Raw genomic sequence first — 17909 nt, 5'->3', positions numbered from 1 at the left:
GCGGATCCTCTGAGAGAGAATGCCAGAGTGAATTGCACTTCGGGGGTCAGAGGCAAGAACGCTTCGACTGGTTCAATAGAATTGTTTGTGCTTCGTAGTGTGTTAGAAGCTCGCCTACATTAGCGATGGAGTCACTTCGGAACCACTTTGGATAGGTATTGGACACCTCGTTCGACATAGTAGAAGACTTTTCGAAGTGGTTCAGATAGGGGGCATAACACACTCCATTTTATAGTTAGAGACTAACTTGCTGTTAAAGTGTCCCCATTTCCCAAAACCCAAACACGATAAAATGACCAATCCATTCAACCTCTAATGATTCATCAACATAAAACTTCAATTAACGTTTGATTTTGTGAATTAACGTTTGAAATTAGTAAACATGCAACCTCGTAGTAGAGAAATGCTAGCCATGAACGATGATTCATTGCTGAACCTCCCAGAAATCCATAATCATCAAAACTGTGAAAACCAATTCGATCCGACGTCGTCAAACGACTATTTTATCGAGCAAATGCTATCCTCCACCACCACCTCTCCATTTCCCTGGGAGTTCTCCACTGCAGCAAAGCCCAGCCAAACCAACGATCAGTCGCCTCAACCGAATATGCTTAGCCATTTCAATTACCAGTCGGCGTTGTTGGCTTCGAAGCTGAGGCAACATCAGATCGAGGATGGCGCTGCCGCCAAAGCCTTGTTGTTCCAGCAGCAGTTGATGTCATCCAGAGGACTCGTAGGAAACGGTCTTTTCACTATCCTCAGGTCAGTATCATCAAGTCTAGCGTGCCACATAAACATTTTAATAGTAAATTCCCTGTTCCTGCTACTCGAATTTTTTTTAAATAATTATAGGGAGAAGCAATTCAAGCTCAGAACTTTGGAGCTCCAGTTGCAGTGGCAATAATTGGAGGAGGGCGCTACCCCAGCCGAAGCAGAGGGTGAGGGCACGGAGAGGACAGGCCACCGATCCTCGTAGCATTGCTGAAAGGGTACATAGTACAATCAATGCACGTTTATTTAGAGCCTGTTTGAGAGTGATTTTGAGATTTGATTTTTAGGAGAAATGTGGGGTCTACATGTGAGAGAATAAGTCAAATATCACGGTTGGAACAGTGAAATAACGATCAAAAAATCAATTTTTTGGGTGAAAAAACTGCTCCCAAACAGGCCCTTAGTAAAGTGAATTCGAAACAAATTTTGGTCCAACATGCCATCAGTTTTTACTCTGTGTTTTTTGTTTTACAATTTCCACGTTTTTTAAAACTCTTGAATAAATGTTTGTCGAAAATGTATTGTGGACAGTTACGTAGAGAGAGAATTGAGAATGAAGGATTTGCAAGAGCTCATGCTCAATGCCAACAACGTCCTTATCTACATTCAATTTTTGAATTTTATTTGAATCAATTCAATTGCAGTTTGTTTTACGAATGTTGGATATATGTTTTATGTATGTAGGCAAGAAAGATTAATAAATGGGGAATTTTGCCATTTGGCCCAACTAAACAATATATTTGATGAAATGACATTTGACTAATAATAAAAACAAATAAAAAATGTAAAATATTTTAGTTGGCAAAATGACAAAATTCTCCTTTAATTGTTAAGTTAATGTCTTCCATTTTTTCTCATTTCAATTAGTCATTTTTCCTTCAAATGTACCTTAGAACCTTAATTTCTTTTTTTTCTTTTCTTTTGAAGATAACATTTTCTTCCCCTATTCATCTTCTTCAATTTTAAGTTCTCAAAATTATATTCACATATTTTCTTCTCTTCAATCACATTTGAACAAGAGTTTGGTTAGTATACATTTACATAGAAAGAAAGAGGAAAGATGCTCTAAGAAATTCCATCTATGTTGTATTTTTATTATTAAATATAGTATTAAATAATATTTAGTTGGTATTGTTTGCGTATTTAGTGTGTTTTTTGCTACCATTGAATGTAATAACACTACAATTGCTATCTGAAATATAGAACACCATTCTAGCCATTATCTGTAAAGTAAAACGACACTACAGTCGTTATCTGTTGTAGTTTAATTTTTTTCAAAGAAATGACTCTAATAATGGATTCACTAACATATATAACACAAAAATATTGACTAGCTACAAAGAATGATTGAAACGACATATAATTTTTATATTATTTAGATGGTGAAAATACAAGTTATCAAACTTATATGTGTCGATTAAGTTAATAAGAATATCTATCAATTTTTGTACGTGTCATGTACATATTACAATGTAAATAAGTTTCAGTTATTATTTTTCAGGAAAGGAATGAATCATGACTACTTATACTCATATTTATATGTGTAACAACACAAGTGTCATTTTCATATCTAGTAACGACACCGAAATTTTCGCCAACATCCGATTTTTTTCAACAAAACAACATTTAATAAAGGACTTTCTAACATATGTAATATAGAAAGTTTGACAATGTCATAAATAACATAAATGAGTTCCACTATTAGTTCGTGAAATATAGATTAGACGTAACTGCTTTTACTAATGTTAACACGTATAATCTTTGTTTGAGCCTCATTTTTCTTCAAAATGTATTTTTAAACAGTAATTTGATCCCATTTTAACCACAAGTTCTTCAATAAAATAACATTACACACAAATTCAATTTTTTTTCTATTTTTTAACCATACATTCCCCATTACAACACTATTACAAAATTCATTTGTTGAAAAAAAGGAGGGGCTCAAACAACACTATTGATAAATACGGGTTTATTGAACTTATTCGGACCATTAAACTTAGATATTAGCGATTTATTACTTAATTTTCTTATTTTTATTTTGTAGGTGAAAATTCGAAATTAAACGATGAATTGAAGGAATTTATGTGAGAAACGAATTAAAGATGAAGGTAAACGAAGAAAACAACTAAAGATGCCGTCAAAAGAAGATTTCAAAAAATAAAAATAAAAATTCAACGACTGGGCACCTTGGCGCCTTGCCCAAACAAAAGAACAGACACTGTGGCGCCCAGGCGCCACTTGGGCCTTTTTAATTGTTTTCAAAGTTTCAGGGACCAATGCTGCAATTTTCTTTAGGTTTTTGGTTAAAACATTCAACCAGACACAAGATTTTCATTCTTCAACTTGTGGGACAACTGGTTCTTCTTCTTCTTCTTCTTCTTCTTCTTCTTCTTGTTTTCTTTCTTTTTCCTTTTTCGTTTCACCTTTATTTTCTAAGATATTTTGGGGACGATTGGAATATGGAGGTGGTGCATTAGCTTGGAGAAGATGACCCATTGATATTGAAAGATTTTCAACCATTTCTCTTTTTATCAATAAGTTTTTCTTTTCACTTTTTCCATCAATATTTTGTAAGAAATTGTTAGTTATTTGTGGATATTTCATGGGTAACTAATTATATTTTGTGATTGGGGATTATTTCAAACCCGAGTTATGATTTTCAATTAATTTGTGCTTTATAATTCTCTTGATTAATTTGTTTAATCCATTGTGTTAAATGTTTATTTTGTTCTTCTTGATTGTTTAGGTGTACAACTAAATGGTTAAGTTGTTTCGATAATGCTATTTTGGAATTAGTAGTACGTAATAGCTATTGATTCTAAAACCTAGTAGCAATTACATTTCGATAGATTATGAAATTTTTTCAATTGAATGTATGTGGATTAACACTTAAGTTTGTAAACCGAGCTTGCGAGTTTATCATTTTTTCAATTCATCTCTTTTGTCGTAATGCGTTTGTTAAATTAAATTTAGAGAGCTTGTTCTAAATTGTTTAATGAATAGGGTTAAGTAAATAGCTTGTTTTATTCGACTAACATGTAAGAAGAGATTGAGGTAATTAAGCTTGTAATTATTCTCGAATTGTTGTTCATCTTGAGAATGAAAATCTATTGTTGTGATTGATATGAAAATCATTCTCGTGGTGACGAAATATCCCTAACCACATTTTCTCGCATTCAATTAGGAACCACTTTGTTTATTTCAGATTTCTAGTCTTTTCTAATTTAAATTTATCGCTTTCCTTAGTCCAACAAACCAAACCCCTCCATTTAATCTATTTGGTCTATTATTATTAATTTTACTTTTTAGTGCGCAATTAACATAATTGAATGAATCCTCTATGGGAAATGACTCTTACTTGCCATATTACTATTTAAAACGATTGAAGTTAAGTAACGAAAATTAATTGGAACGTAATATGCAACGTATCAACCATAATGGCCAAATGATTGTTTTCATATTAATAATGGCACTTGTGCTATTCTGTTGATTTTTTCTACATTTTTGTTAATATCTTTTAAATTAAATATTTGCGTTTTAATTATTCATCTATCTCAAATTTGTTGTTGTTTCATGATAATGACACAATTTACGTTATTAGAACTATAAGCATCCATGAAAATGATACAAGCGCCGTTGCTGAACTTATAAGAGAAACACGAGAACGATATAAGTGTTTTCATGTTTGTTACAAAATTTCATGAGAACGGAGCAAACATCATTACTCAGATAAAAATGTTTATGATTAATTAGGGGGCCCAATATATGAAATCGTTGTACTGGAATAAAATCAAAATATAGGAAAAATCAATAGAACGGCACAAGAGCCGTCACTGAAATGAAAACGTCCCTTCCGTCGTTCTATCTATAAATATGAGTTGAGAAATATGCTTATTAATTATAAGTCTAGCATCCCAATGATGGCATAACTACTGTTATAACTATAAATTTACTTGTCCATGAGAACGACACTTGTGCCATTACTAAGACGAGAACATCAATTGTGTACGAGAATGACACTTGTATCGTTATTGAGATGAAAATGGTTATGAGAATGGCATAACTATCACTATATTTGATTTATAAGTGTCCATGAAAATGGAACAAGTACCGTTACAGTAGTTAAAAAATCCCTAAGAACGGTATCAGTGCCGTTATTGAGATGAAAATTTCTAATAGAACAACACAAGTGACATACATAAATATAAACTTCTATTATTACTAAGAGAATTGCACAACTTAGGGTGCCCAAATCTAAAGGTCGTTGCGTTGAAAACAAATGAAAATAAAGGAGAAATCAACATAACAGCTCATGTGCCGTTACTGATAATAAAATAGCACTTGCGCCGTTCTGTTTATCATTACGAGTTTAAGCAACCACGACCAGTCCTCGCCTTATGAAATAATAAGTTGAATCCATTTAACTTGCAAGGTGGATATGACATTTAAAAAAAATTAAGAAATGTGCCCATTACTTGTATTTTGTTGAAAATAATCGAATCACTTATGTCGATACTGAGATGAAAAGTTCTAAGAGATTAGCATAAGTGCCATTTAGAGGATGGAAATGTCATTGAGAACGTCACTTGTGCCATTACTAAGATGCAAAGTTCTAAAAGAACGACACAAGTGCCGTTATCTAAACATAATTTTTTCATGAGAACAGCACTTGTGCCATTACTGTAAAGAAAATGACACTTGTGTCGTTCTATCTCTAAATACGAATATAGGCACTCACAATTCGTCCATGCCCCAAAACTCATTTCAACTACAAGATGGATATGCCATTTACAAAAATTGAGAGATGTACTCATTAATTATATTTTCTAACGAATCAATACAATAACTTATGTTTTCACCAACTCGATATTGTATAATTTATATCACTTCAACTGTTCTTTGTCACGTGATCAACCTTTCTAACTTTCTTAAGTTAGTGGATCCATGTTTGAGGTCGTTGCGTTGGAAAAGAAGCAAAATATTTATGAAATCAATAGAACAACACAAGAGCTGTTAAATGACACTTGTGTCGTTATGTCTATAAAGACGACTATACATAGCCATGACCCATCCATGCCCCGAGAATCAATAAGTTGAACTTATTTCAACTACAATATGAACATTTCATGTACAAAAGTTGAGAGATATACTCATTGATTATATTTTCCAATGAATCAATACAAGACTCATGATTTTCGCTAACTCAACGTCGTATAATCTATGCCAATTCAACTGTTCTTTTTCTCATAATCAACTTTTATAACTTTCTTAAGTTAGGAGATCTAATGTTTGAAGTTGTTGCGTTGAAAAAGAGGCAAAATATTTGTGAAATCAATAAAACGACACAAGAGCTGTTAAACGACACTTGTGTCGTTCTGTCTATAAAGATGAGTATACGTAGTCACAACCCATCCATGTCCCGAAAATTAATAAGTTGAACTCATTTCAATTGCAATATGAACATTCCGTTTACAAAAGTTGAGAGATGTGCTCAATAATTATATTTTCTAATGAATCGATACAATAACTTGTGATTTCACCAATTCAATGTCGTATAATTTATGTCAATTCAACCGTTCGTTGTCTCTGATCAACCTTTTGAACTTTTTAAAGTTAGGAGATCTAATGTTTGAGGTTGTTGCATTGAAAAAGAAATAAAATATTGAAGAAATTAATAAAACGGCACAAGAGTTGTTAAATGGCACTACAATCTACTGTTATTCGCTACGTAATCAATAATTCTAACTTTCTTATGTTAGGAGGTCCGATTCTTGAGGTTGACGCTGTGAAAATGAAGCGAAATATAGGAGAAACCAACAGAACAACACAGGTGCCATTAAACGTCACTTGTGTCATTCTATCGATAAATACGAGTATGAGCAGCCATGAGCCTTCCAGGCCTTGATATTCTATAATTTGAACTCATTTAAGTCGTGAGATGGACATGATGCTCACATAATTTGAGAAATACTCTCATTACTTTTGTTTTCCAACGAATGTGGATGGTGACTTGTGATTTCACCAACGCGATATCTACAATCTATGCCAAGTCTACCGTTATTCGTCACATAATCATTAATTCTAACTTTTATATGTTAGGGTGTCCGATCCTTGACGTCAACACAATGGAAATGAAGTAAAATAGAAGAGAAACCAACAGAACGACAAAGGTGCCGTTAAATGTGACTTGTGTCATTCTGTCGATAAATACGAGTATGAGCTACCACGAGCCTTCGGAGCCTCGATGTTTCATAATTTGAACTTATTTAAGTCGCGAGATGGACATGTCGCTCACATAATTTGGGAGATACTCTCATTACTTTTATTTTCCAACGAATGTGAATGGTGATTGTGATTTCACCAATGCGACATCTACTATCTATGCCAATTCTACCGTTATTCGTCCCGTAATCAATAATTCTAACTTTCTTATGTTAGGAGGTTCGATTCTTGAGGTCGACGCGGTGGAAATGAAGCGAAATATAGGAGAAACCAACAAAATGACACAGGTGTCGTTAGGCGTCACTTGTGTCGTTCTGTCAATAAATACGAGTATGAGCAGTCACGAGCTTTCCAGGCATTGATATTCCATAATTTGAACCCATTTAAGTCGCAAGATGGACATGATGCTCACATAATTTGAGAAATACTCTCATTACTTTTGTTTTCCAACGAATGTGGATGGTGACTTGTGATTTCACCAACGTGACATCTACAATCTATGCCAGTTCTACCGTTATTCATCACGTAATCAATAATTTTGACTTTCTTATGTTAGAAGGTTTGATCCTTGAGGTGGACACGATGGAAATGAAGCGAAATATAGGAGAAACTAACAGAACGACACAAGTGCCGTTAAACATCACTTGTGTCGTTCTGTCGATAAATACGAGTATGAGTAGCCATAAGCCTTTTTGGCATTGATATTCCATAATTTGAACTCATTTCAGTAGCGAGATGGACATGATGCTCACATAATTTGGGAGATACTCTCATTACTTTTGTTTTCCAACGAACGCGGATAGTGATTTGTGATTTCACCAACGCGACATCTACAATCTATGCCAATTCTACAGTTATTCATCACGTAAATTCTGACTTTCGTATGTTAGAAGGTCCGATCCTTGAGGTCGACACAGTGGAAATTAAGCGAAATATAAGAGAAACCAACAGAACGACACAAGTGTCGTTAAACGTAATTTGTGTCGTTCTGTCGTTAAACACGAGTATGAGCAGGCATGAGCCTTCTTGACCTTCATATTCCATAATTTGAATTCATTTAAGTGCAAAATGCACATGATGCTCATATAATTTGGGAGATACTCTCATTATTTATGTTTTCCAAAGAATGTGGATGGTGACTTGTGATTTCACAAACGCAACATCTACAATCTATGCCAATTCTACCGTTATTCGTCACATAATCAATAATTCTGACTTTCTTATGTTAAGGGTCCGATCATTGAGGTTGACGCAGTGAAAAGAAGCGAAATATTGTTATGTTGATAAATACGAGTATGAACAGCCACGAGCCTTCTGAGTCTCGATATTCCATAATTTGAACTCATTTAAGTCACGAGATGGACATGTCGTTCACATAATTTGGTAGATACTCTCGTTACTTTTGTTTCCAACGAATGTGGATGGTGACTTGTGATTTCACCAACGCGATATCTACAATTTACGTCAATTCTAATATTATTCATCACGTAATCAATAATTCTGACTTTCTTATGTTATGAGGTCTGATCCTTAAGGTCGACACAATGAAAATGAAGTGAAATATAAGAGAAATCAACAGAACGACATATGTGCTGTTAAACATCACATGTATCGTTCTATCAATAAATACGAGTATGAGCAGCCACGAGCTTTTGGGGCCTCGATATTTCATAATTTGAACTCATTTAAGTCGCAAGATGGACATGTCGCTCACATAATTTGGAAGATACTCTCATTACTTTTATTTTCCAACGAATGTGGATGGTGACTTGTGATTTCACCAACGCGACATCTACTATCTATGTCAATTCTACTGTTATTCGTCACGTAATTAATAATTCTGACTTTCTTATGTTTGGAGGTCTGATCCTTGATGTCGACACGGTGAAAATGAATCGAAATATAGGAGAAACTAACAGAACGATACAGGTGCCACTAAAAGTCACTTGTATCGTTTTGTCAATAAATACAAGTATGAGCAGCCACGAGCTTTCCGGACCTCGATATTCCATAATTTGAACTCATTTAAGTCGCGAGATGGACATGTCGCTCTCATAATTTGAGAGATACTCTCATTATTTGGACAACATGAAAAAATGATAACAACATTATTACTGTTACCGTTATGGAAACAGCACAAGTGTCATTACTTATGTAAACACGATACGAATAATTGATAACTTGTATATTTAAGAATAAATTATTATTAGATCAATAATATTTAATTTTTGAACATCATTTCTATATTTTCTGGGTAAAATATTAAAAATGGCACCGGTGATGTTTTCTTAGAACAAAAAATAAATATCTTTCGTTATGGCCCATCGATTCAAGTATATATTAAAATAATATGAAAATAGTTATCATATTTAAATTATTAAAGTAACCACAATATATTATCAATAACGGACAGATCATAACAGATTACAATTGTACTGCCAATTTACATGGAGGATAACGACTGTAGTGTCGTGCCACACTATAGATAACGACTGGAGTGTCGTTATCGTACTATAGTTGCGAACGGTACAAATATACACCAAATTCGAAAATAAAATAAACTAAAATATCATTTTATACTATATTCAACAATAAAAGTACTAATGTAAGTGAGATTTCTAAAAATACCCTTTCTTTTCTTTAAATATAGTAATGATTTCAACGTAGATAACATGGATACCAAATTTTTTTAGTTCAAATGCTCACAATATTGGAAAAGATAGAAGAAGAATACAATAAATAACAAGATTTTAGGGAAGAAACCACCGGGAAAGCACGTTGATGTGTTTTGTAGATGAATTGAGGGATTTAATTGGATTGAAAGTGGTATTTCGATATTTTTCATGGTGATGACATTTTAGATATTTGACATTAATTTTTTATTATATTTTGTAAGTGAAGGCTATTTGACCAAAAAATATTGAAGAAAGGTTATTTTACCAATATTATTGTTTGACTAAGCTTTTTTTATCAAACCCCCCTTAATAAATGCACTAATAATCTTCTATTTTATATTTTAATTTTAATAATAATAACAAGGCAACAAGCACTTGCTATTTCTAAAAAAAAATATACGGTGAAACAATATATTTATTGTCGCCCTTTGTTCTAAGCTGTATTTTGGTGATTAATTGGATAAATAGTTAAAGATTCCAGCTTGATTGCATTCTTACGTGCCATTAGGCCAAAAATGGAGTACAAATGTTGTGAGTGAATGACACATAAATTGAGTAGAACAGGTCAATCTTTTCCATGTTTGTGTGCTTTTGTCTTCTGATCTATCAGCTGCAGACTAGGAGCCTAGAGAAATGAAAGGAGAACCAGGAAAGAAGGATCGGTCTAGCCGGGATTTCGAAATTAAAGCTGGGAAGAATAAGTGAATCATAATTAAAAATATTTTTTAATTAATTCTATATTATTATGGATAAAGGTGGGTTTTTATTATTTTATTGACACGTGTTTGGGATGTGGAATGATTGACTGATAGACAGACAAGGCCTCAATGCTTGATGAGATCATCGACTATGTCAAATTCCTCCAGCTTCCAGTCAAAGTACTTTCTCTCTCCACTTATCTTAATATTTTTTTATGATTTAATAATCGTAAGGATTCTTTTGGTTTTGACAATTTTTATGGGCAAGATATTATTCTATGGACTGTACTGTTGTGCTGATTCTCTTGTGTATTAGAGGATAAAGTCGAAAATTAGTTAATGTTTTTCTTTTACTTTTAACTTTAAACAAAACTATATAAAATTTTGTGTACAGGTTTTGAACATGAGCAGGATGGGAAACGCTGCCGCTGTTGATATCTCCATGAAGGTAGTCAAAATAGACTTTTGTGTTCGAACTTTCTAGTTGTTCAGCATAGCAAAACGTGAAAATGGAGCATTCTATTAGAAATGTGAAGAAAAAATCTGGAATCTCATTTCATGGAAAACACGTGAATGTACATTATAAAAATAGGCCCCAACTTGCATAACTAGTGACAGTTGGCATACAAACTAACATATAATAAAAACTAATAGAACTAGCTTCTAATACTCCCCCTCAAGATGTGCAGTAAATATCTTTAATGCACATCTTGGACAGCAAAGAATTAAGACTGGAGGCAGTTAAAAGCTTTGTAAAAGTGTCAACAAGTTGATGTTTTGATCTAATCGGAAGAAGCTTCACCATTCTAGTTGATACTTTGTCACGGACAAAATGGCAATCAATTTCAATGTGTTTAGTGCGTTCGTGGAACATGGGATTTGTTGCAATTTGAATGGTTGCATGGTTGTCACAGTAAAGATTAGCTGGAGATGCGATCAGAGCTTGCAGATCCTTTAAGAGTTGATAAATCCAGATGATTTCGCTCACAGTGGATGCAAGGGCCCTGTACTCCGCCTCAGCTGAAGAACGTGAAATAGTGGGTTGTCTCTTAGATTTCCAGGAGACCATAGACTCACCAACAAATATGCAAAACCCAGTGGTGGATTTTCATGTGTCAATGCATGATCCCCAATCAGCATCGGAGAAGGCCCGAATGGTGAGAGTCATACCAGGAGAGGACTTGGATAAAAAAAGAGAGACCTTGACCAAGGCTGCCCTTCAAGTATCTTAGTAGGTGGTGGACAGCCTTAAGATGCGACATTCTTGGCTGAGACATATATTGGCTCAATTTATGGACTACAAATGTGATGTCAGGCTGGGATAAAGTCAAGTAGATGAGTATGGCAATTAACTTTCTGTAATGAGAGGCGTCTGGGAGCAAATCGCCATCACGAATACTTAGAGTTAATTTAGGATCCATGGGTCAATTTGCTAGTCTATAGTCTAGATACCCTGTATATTCAAGCAACTGCAAGGTGTATTGTCTCTGGGAAATGACTATCCCTGATGAAGAGTTAGCAATTTCAATCCCCAAAAAGTATTTTAAGCATCCCAGGTCTTTGAGCTTGAACTGGGACTGCAAGAAAGTCTTCACTAAGTTGATTACATGGATATTAGGCCCAATCAACATGATATTATCAACATACACAAGTAAAGCTACAAAGGTAGCACCAGACCCCTTAGTAAAAAGGGAATAATCAGCCTTAGATTGACTAAAACTATGCTTGATAAGCACATGAGTGAACTTAGAGTTCCACTGTCCTGAGGCTTGTTTAAGTCCATACAAGGACTTATATAACTTGCAAACCATCTTCTCCTCCTGTTTGTTTGGCTTGATGAGATCATAACCCATGGGAAGATCCATATATAGCTGCTCGAACAAATCACCATTTAGGAAAGCATTATTGATGTCAAGCTGAGATAAGTGCCATCCATATTGGGCTGCAAGTGCAAGAAGAACTTTGACGGTGACACTCTTGGCTACTGGTGAAAAGGTGTCAAAGTAATCCAACCCCTCTTGTTGAGTGTAACCTTTCGCAATGAGGCATGCTTTATGCCTTTCAAGTGAGCCATCTGAGTTGAATTTGTTTTTATATATCCACCGGCAACCAATAGTATGCTTCCCAGGTGGGAGAGGGACAATGGACAGGTATGATTGAGTTATAAGGCTTCTCGTTCAAGTTTCATCACATCAAGCCATTAAGGAGTCTTAACAGCTTGGTGAAAATATTGAGGCTCAAAGTGAGAAGTGATGTTAAGAACTAGATTTTTGTGAGGCTCATACAAGTGTGTATATGAGAGGAAGTTACCAATATGAAGTGGAGAAAGGTCAGCAGGCTTATCAGATTGTGATAGCAAGTTGCAATGGTAATCAAGTAGGTATTTGGGAGGCCTGGATATTCTTTTGAATTTTCGATTATCAAGGCAGGTGGTCTCAGGTAAAGATGATGTAGGTATAGGTGAAGGATGATTTGTCCCAGATGAAGAGAGGATATAATTGGAGTCATGATCATTGAGGGCATCTTATGAAGAAGGTTTGGTATGATCAACTGTAGGATATAGGAAAGGTGATGGCAGTACAAGATCAGGAAAGGGATCAAGCAATTTGTCAGCCTCTACAATGGTATGAAATGAAAAAATTTGCTCAAGAAACACGACATCCCTGGAGACAAAAATTTGCCTTGATGATACATCAAGAAGTTTGTAGCCTTTAATCCCTGTTGGATAGCCTATGAACATACATAATCTGGCTCTAGGTTGGAATTTGTCTCTGTGAGCAGCTAATGTTGATGCAAAACTCAGACAACCAAAGACTCGTAAATGTGAATATGTAGCAGGGCTACCATGCAAAACTTCATACGGGATTTTATGTTGTAAAATGGGGATTGGAGTTCTGTTGATGAGATAGGCTACCGTTATAACACATTCAGACCCAAAAATGATAGGAATTCTTGACTGAAAGAATAAAGATTGAGCCGCATTCAGCAAGTGTTGATGTTTTCGCTCCACAACAGAGTTTTTTTGTGGTTTTTCAACACAACTAAACCGATGTATCACCCCCTTTTAGCAAAAAAAATCAGTGATTGATAATTCATGTGCATTATCTGACCTGAAACACTTGATTTTGGCATTGAATTGAGTTGCGACCATGTTAAAAAAAATGGTGAACAACACTTACAGCATCAGACTTATGTTTAAGCATATATATCTATGTAAATCTTGAACAATCATCAACTAGGGTTAAAAGATAATTATGCCCTAAGTGTGATTGAACATAATATGGCCCCCATATATCACAATGCAATAGATCAAATGGCTTACTTGACAACCTATTATTGGACTCAAAAGATAATCTCCTTTGTTTTACAATATGACAAACATAACACGGCATATGTTTATTCAACTTTAAGGTGTCACATGCTACCTAATCCTTCAGTACATCTAATTTCTTGAAGGACAAATGACCAAGGCGATTGTTCCATGCATGAGCAGAGACATTTTCAACAAAAACATTGGAAAAAGAAGTGAAATTTCTGGTATCCAACACATATAACTCTTGAATTTTGCCACCCTTGCCAATCATCTTCTTGGTGGTAATTTCCTGAATGGTAAAATGGTTACAGAAGAAATTTAGATTGAGCTGTGAATTGGCAGTTAAGGTACTGACTGATATCAAGTTAAATTTTAATTATGGCACAAACAAGACATCATGTAGTGCCAATGTAGAACTCAATCTAATATCACCAGACAAATGGACTGATATTCGAGTGTGGTTTGGCAAGGTAATACTTGCATTAGTGACTGGTGTCAACTTCAAGAATGCACCAACATTTGAACACACATGTTTAGTGGCCCCCGAATCAACAATCCATACTCTCTTATCAGTAAAGATAGGATGCATTGATAAGGAGTGACATATACCTGCAGTTGTACTTGAGGTGGTGTGTTTTTCATGGTCATTTGTGGCAGGAGTTGAGCATGAAGCCAGATGGTCAGATAGCATACTCATCAGCTGTTGATATTGATCAACATTTAGGTTTCGCATAAAATTCTCCATGCCTGAATATTGATCCGACTGGGAATTGAGTGAGAACTGGTTCACTGGATTAGATGCCTGATTATTTTGGAAATTTTCCCTTGGTTTTGGCTTGAATCCTGGTGGATATCCATGGATTTTGTAATACTTATCAACCGAATGTCCATGGAAGTTGCAATGTATGCAGTAAGGCCTCTCATTCTTCTTGGTATTACCAAAATTACCAACTCCAGAACCAGATGTTAACCTCACATTGCTAGATCTCAACGCAAATGCAGCAGCACCATATGTTTCATTCCCAATTGACAGTGTACCAACTTTTCTCTGATTTTCTTCTTGTGAAATCAAAGCAAACACCTTATTGATCAGTGGTAAAGGGTCCACAAGCAAGATCTGGCCTCGAGCATGAGAAAAGGAGTCATTTAGTCCCATGAGAAATGACATAAGGTGTTCCATCTGAAAGTATTCATTGATTTTCTTTACACCACCACACGTACATTTTCCACAGTTGCAATTTGGTCGAAAGTAACTCAATTCTTCCCATACAGCCTTCAATTTAGTAAAATATACACTTATGTTTTTTTTTATTTTGAGATAAGGTCAATAGATCTTTCCTAAGTTGGAAATCCTTGGTCCATTACTTTGCTGAAATCTCTCTTTCAAGTCGGTCCAGATTTCATATGTAGTTGATGCATAGGTAACACTTGCTGGAATATCCTTTCAAACCGAATTGAGGATCCATGACATCACCATATTATTGTTTCGAATCCACGAATTCACCAAGTCAGGGTTTGCATCCTCTGGTTTCTTCAGTGATCCATCAATGAATGACAGCTTATTCTTCACGGAAAGGGCGATTGTCATCGCACGGCTCTAGGAGGCATAGTTATCTCCTATGAGAGGCTGTGAAAATAACACCGAACCAGGACTGTCGGAGTGGTACAAAAAATACGAACTGGAAGATTCATCAATGACTGATTTACTCATTGATGATCGAGATTCAGAATTGGAATCTGACTGTGTTGGTTCCATTGCAAAGTGAATTCACGAGTTGAGAAGAAAATAAGAAAAGATGAGCACGGGAAGGATTTTCTCTGATACCATATCAGAAATGTGAAGAGAAAATCTGGAATCTCATTTCATGGAAAACACGTGAATGTACATTGTATAAATAGGCCACAGCTTGCATAACTGGCGACAGCTAGCATACAAACTAACAAAACTAACATATAACAACATATAACAAAAACTAATAGAACTAGCTTCTAATACATTCACCGCCCATATCACTTCTTGTTAGTCGATTGATCGAATGGAATAACATTATGTAAACAGGGAAGAAGCAGCAACGGAAACAATGATGGCATGCAGGCGACCGAGCTGCTAGTGGCCAGGTTGCTGGAGGAGGACATGGGCTCTGCCACGCAGTACCTCCAAGCCAAGGGTATCTGCATCACACTGATTCCACTAGCGACTGCCATTTGTCACTCAAGGAATCCCATGGGCGGTGGGCCCTCCTTCTCTAGCACGACATTTTTGACAATTCAGTCCATTACAACAGGTGGCAATGGCTGTGGAGAAGCCTTGGTTAAAGCCACTTTTGAGCCTTTAATCGATGTGATGTGATCTGATATCACGAAGTTGACTCGATAACTGTAAGGGGAGAATAGAGAGTAGAGAACAAAAATATGACCTTTGTTAACTTTTAAAATAAGGGTTGGGTGCACAACACTACACGAGGCCTTCTGTAATTTAAACTAATAAAGATGCAAATGTAAATGGATTTACACTTTGTTATTTTTAACTTATACAATAATAGAATTGATTTCTTATTTGTTTTTATGTATTTGGCCTCATTATTACCGATAACAATTGAGAAAAAGGAAATAGAGTGAACGACACACAAACAATTATTAGTTGAAACTTGAAGTTAGTCGATGTTTGTGTCTCGACTCCACAATCGAAATAGACACCGTCCAAAATCTTACGAGATATGGTAGTGAAGAATTTTTAATAGTTGATGAAATCCAAATAGAAAGGAATGCCTCGTAGAAGTATAAAGTTGACGGCTCTTAAATTTCATTTTTCCAAAGAAGTAATTTGGCTTTCAACGAATAAGTATTGAATAATACATTACTAAGTTTACCTTAATATACTTGTTATAATTTTTTGAAGAATAATACTATGTAGCCTCATTGAAGTTATAACCCCATTTTAGGTGACGTTGGATGATAGACTAAATGAATAAAATGACTAATTTAATTTCACTTATCATTTAATGTTATATTAGCGTCACCTAGAGTTACAACCCCAATGAGGTTAAATAGAATTACTCTTTTCTAAAATAACAATATATTTGGATATTGATTATTGGGAGAGGCGAATTATCATATAAATAAAGATGGCTTAGTGCTACCAACACTTTTTCGATCAAGCCATTTACCTGGTTGGCATGGTTTGCAGACTATTGTGTCAGTTCGAGGGTTTACCCAGTGCGCATTCGAAAGATAGTGGTTGCGGGTTCCTCCGTGATGAGTGATTTACACTCATTATATTATGCCATTAATTTCATGATTTTACTATCTTGAAAAGTATTTTAGAAGTGCTAACAAGTGATCTTGGTGTTGTCTTATAGATTGATGGAAGTGGAGAAAACAAGAGCTAAAAGAGGTCAAAGGAAGGAAATAGGCAAAAGCTAGCGAAATTGGATGAAATGACCAAAACGTAAGAGATCCAAAGTTTGAGGATTAAAATGAAATTAATTAAAAGTCATGTCGAAACTTGAAATGAAGATCCGAGAGTTCTAGAAGCCGATTGGATGAAGGGAAGGTGTCAAAGGGATCAAATTTAGTCAAGATATGATCATAAATCATTTTCCAACCAAAAAGTTTTGCGCCAGAGTTTTGGTCTCACATTTAGACTCATTTTGACATAGAAAACGATAGAATTGGAGAATTATACCTGAAGCAAAATTGTTGTCCTTTGAATTAGCTTTCCAACGCATCTTGAATCACTTTAATTGGACATTGAACAAAAAAGTTATGACAAAAATACTAAAGGCTATCTAGTGCAACCGAAGTAGTCCTCAGCGCCCAGGCGTCATGATGCTGAAATTTTGACAGAAAGTCAGCGCCTAGGCACCCAAATCCCAGCGCCTAGGCGCCGCCGTGTGAGAGTAATTTTTTTAGATTTTTACCATTCTTTTTCGGCCCAACTCATCTCTAAATCTTTCCCTAAACTCCAATACATTATAAACACAGAATTGAATACCTAAATTAGAGGGGAGCCACACACTAAAAATCTGTGGGATCAAGCCATGCGTTCTTAACATATTGGAGAGAAGACAACAAGAAGGGAGATTGAAAAGAGAAATTCAAGAAGATTAACACCAAACAATTGAAGATTAGAAGCATTTATTGGAAGGGGAAGGAGATCTTGGTGCAAGAATTCTACTTTTTCTTCTACATCTTTATTACAAATCCGGTGATGTATTCTAAGACAATTTC

The 17909-nt window shown here is 35.2% G+C and overlaps 1 pseudogene; it reads left to right on the top strand.

Annotated features, from left to right (window-relative positions):
- The first annotated feature begins 382 nt into the window (after positions 1–382).
- Positions 383–16029, top strand: LOC111380972 (annotated as a pseudogene).
- Positions 16030–17909: the final 1880 nt, after the last annotated feature.

Source organism: Olea europaea, unplaced genomic scaffold (genome assembly GCF_002742605.1).
Source record: "Olea europaea var. sylvestris unplaced genomic scaffold, O_europaea_v1 scaffold2238, whole genome shotgun sequence".
Classification (NCBI taxonomy): Eukaryota; Viridiplantae; Streptophyta; class Magnoliopsida; order Lamiales; family Oleaceae; genus Olea; species Olea europaea.
This window is presented reverse-complemented; position numbering and strand designations above follow the sequence as displayed.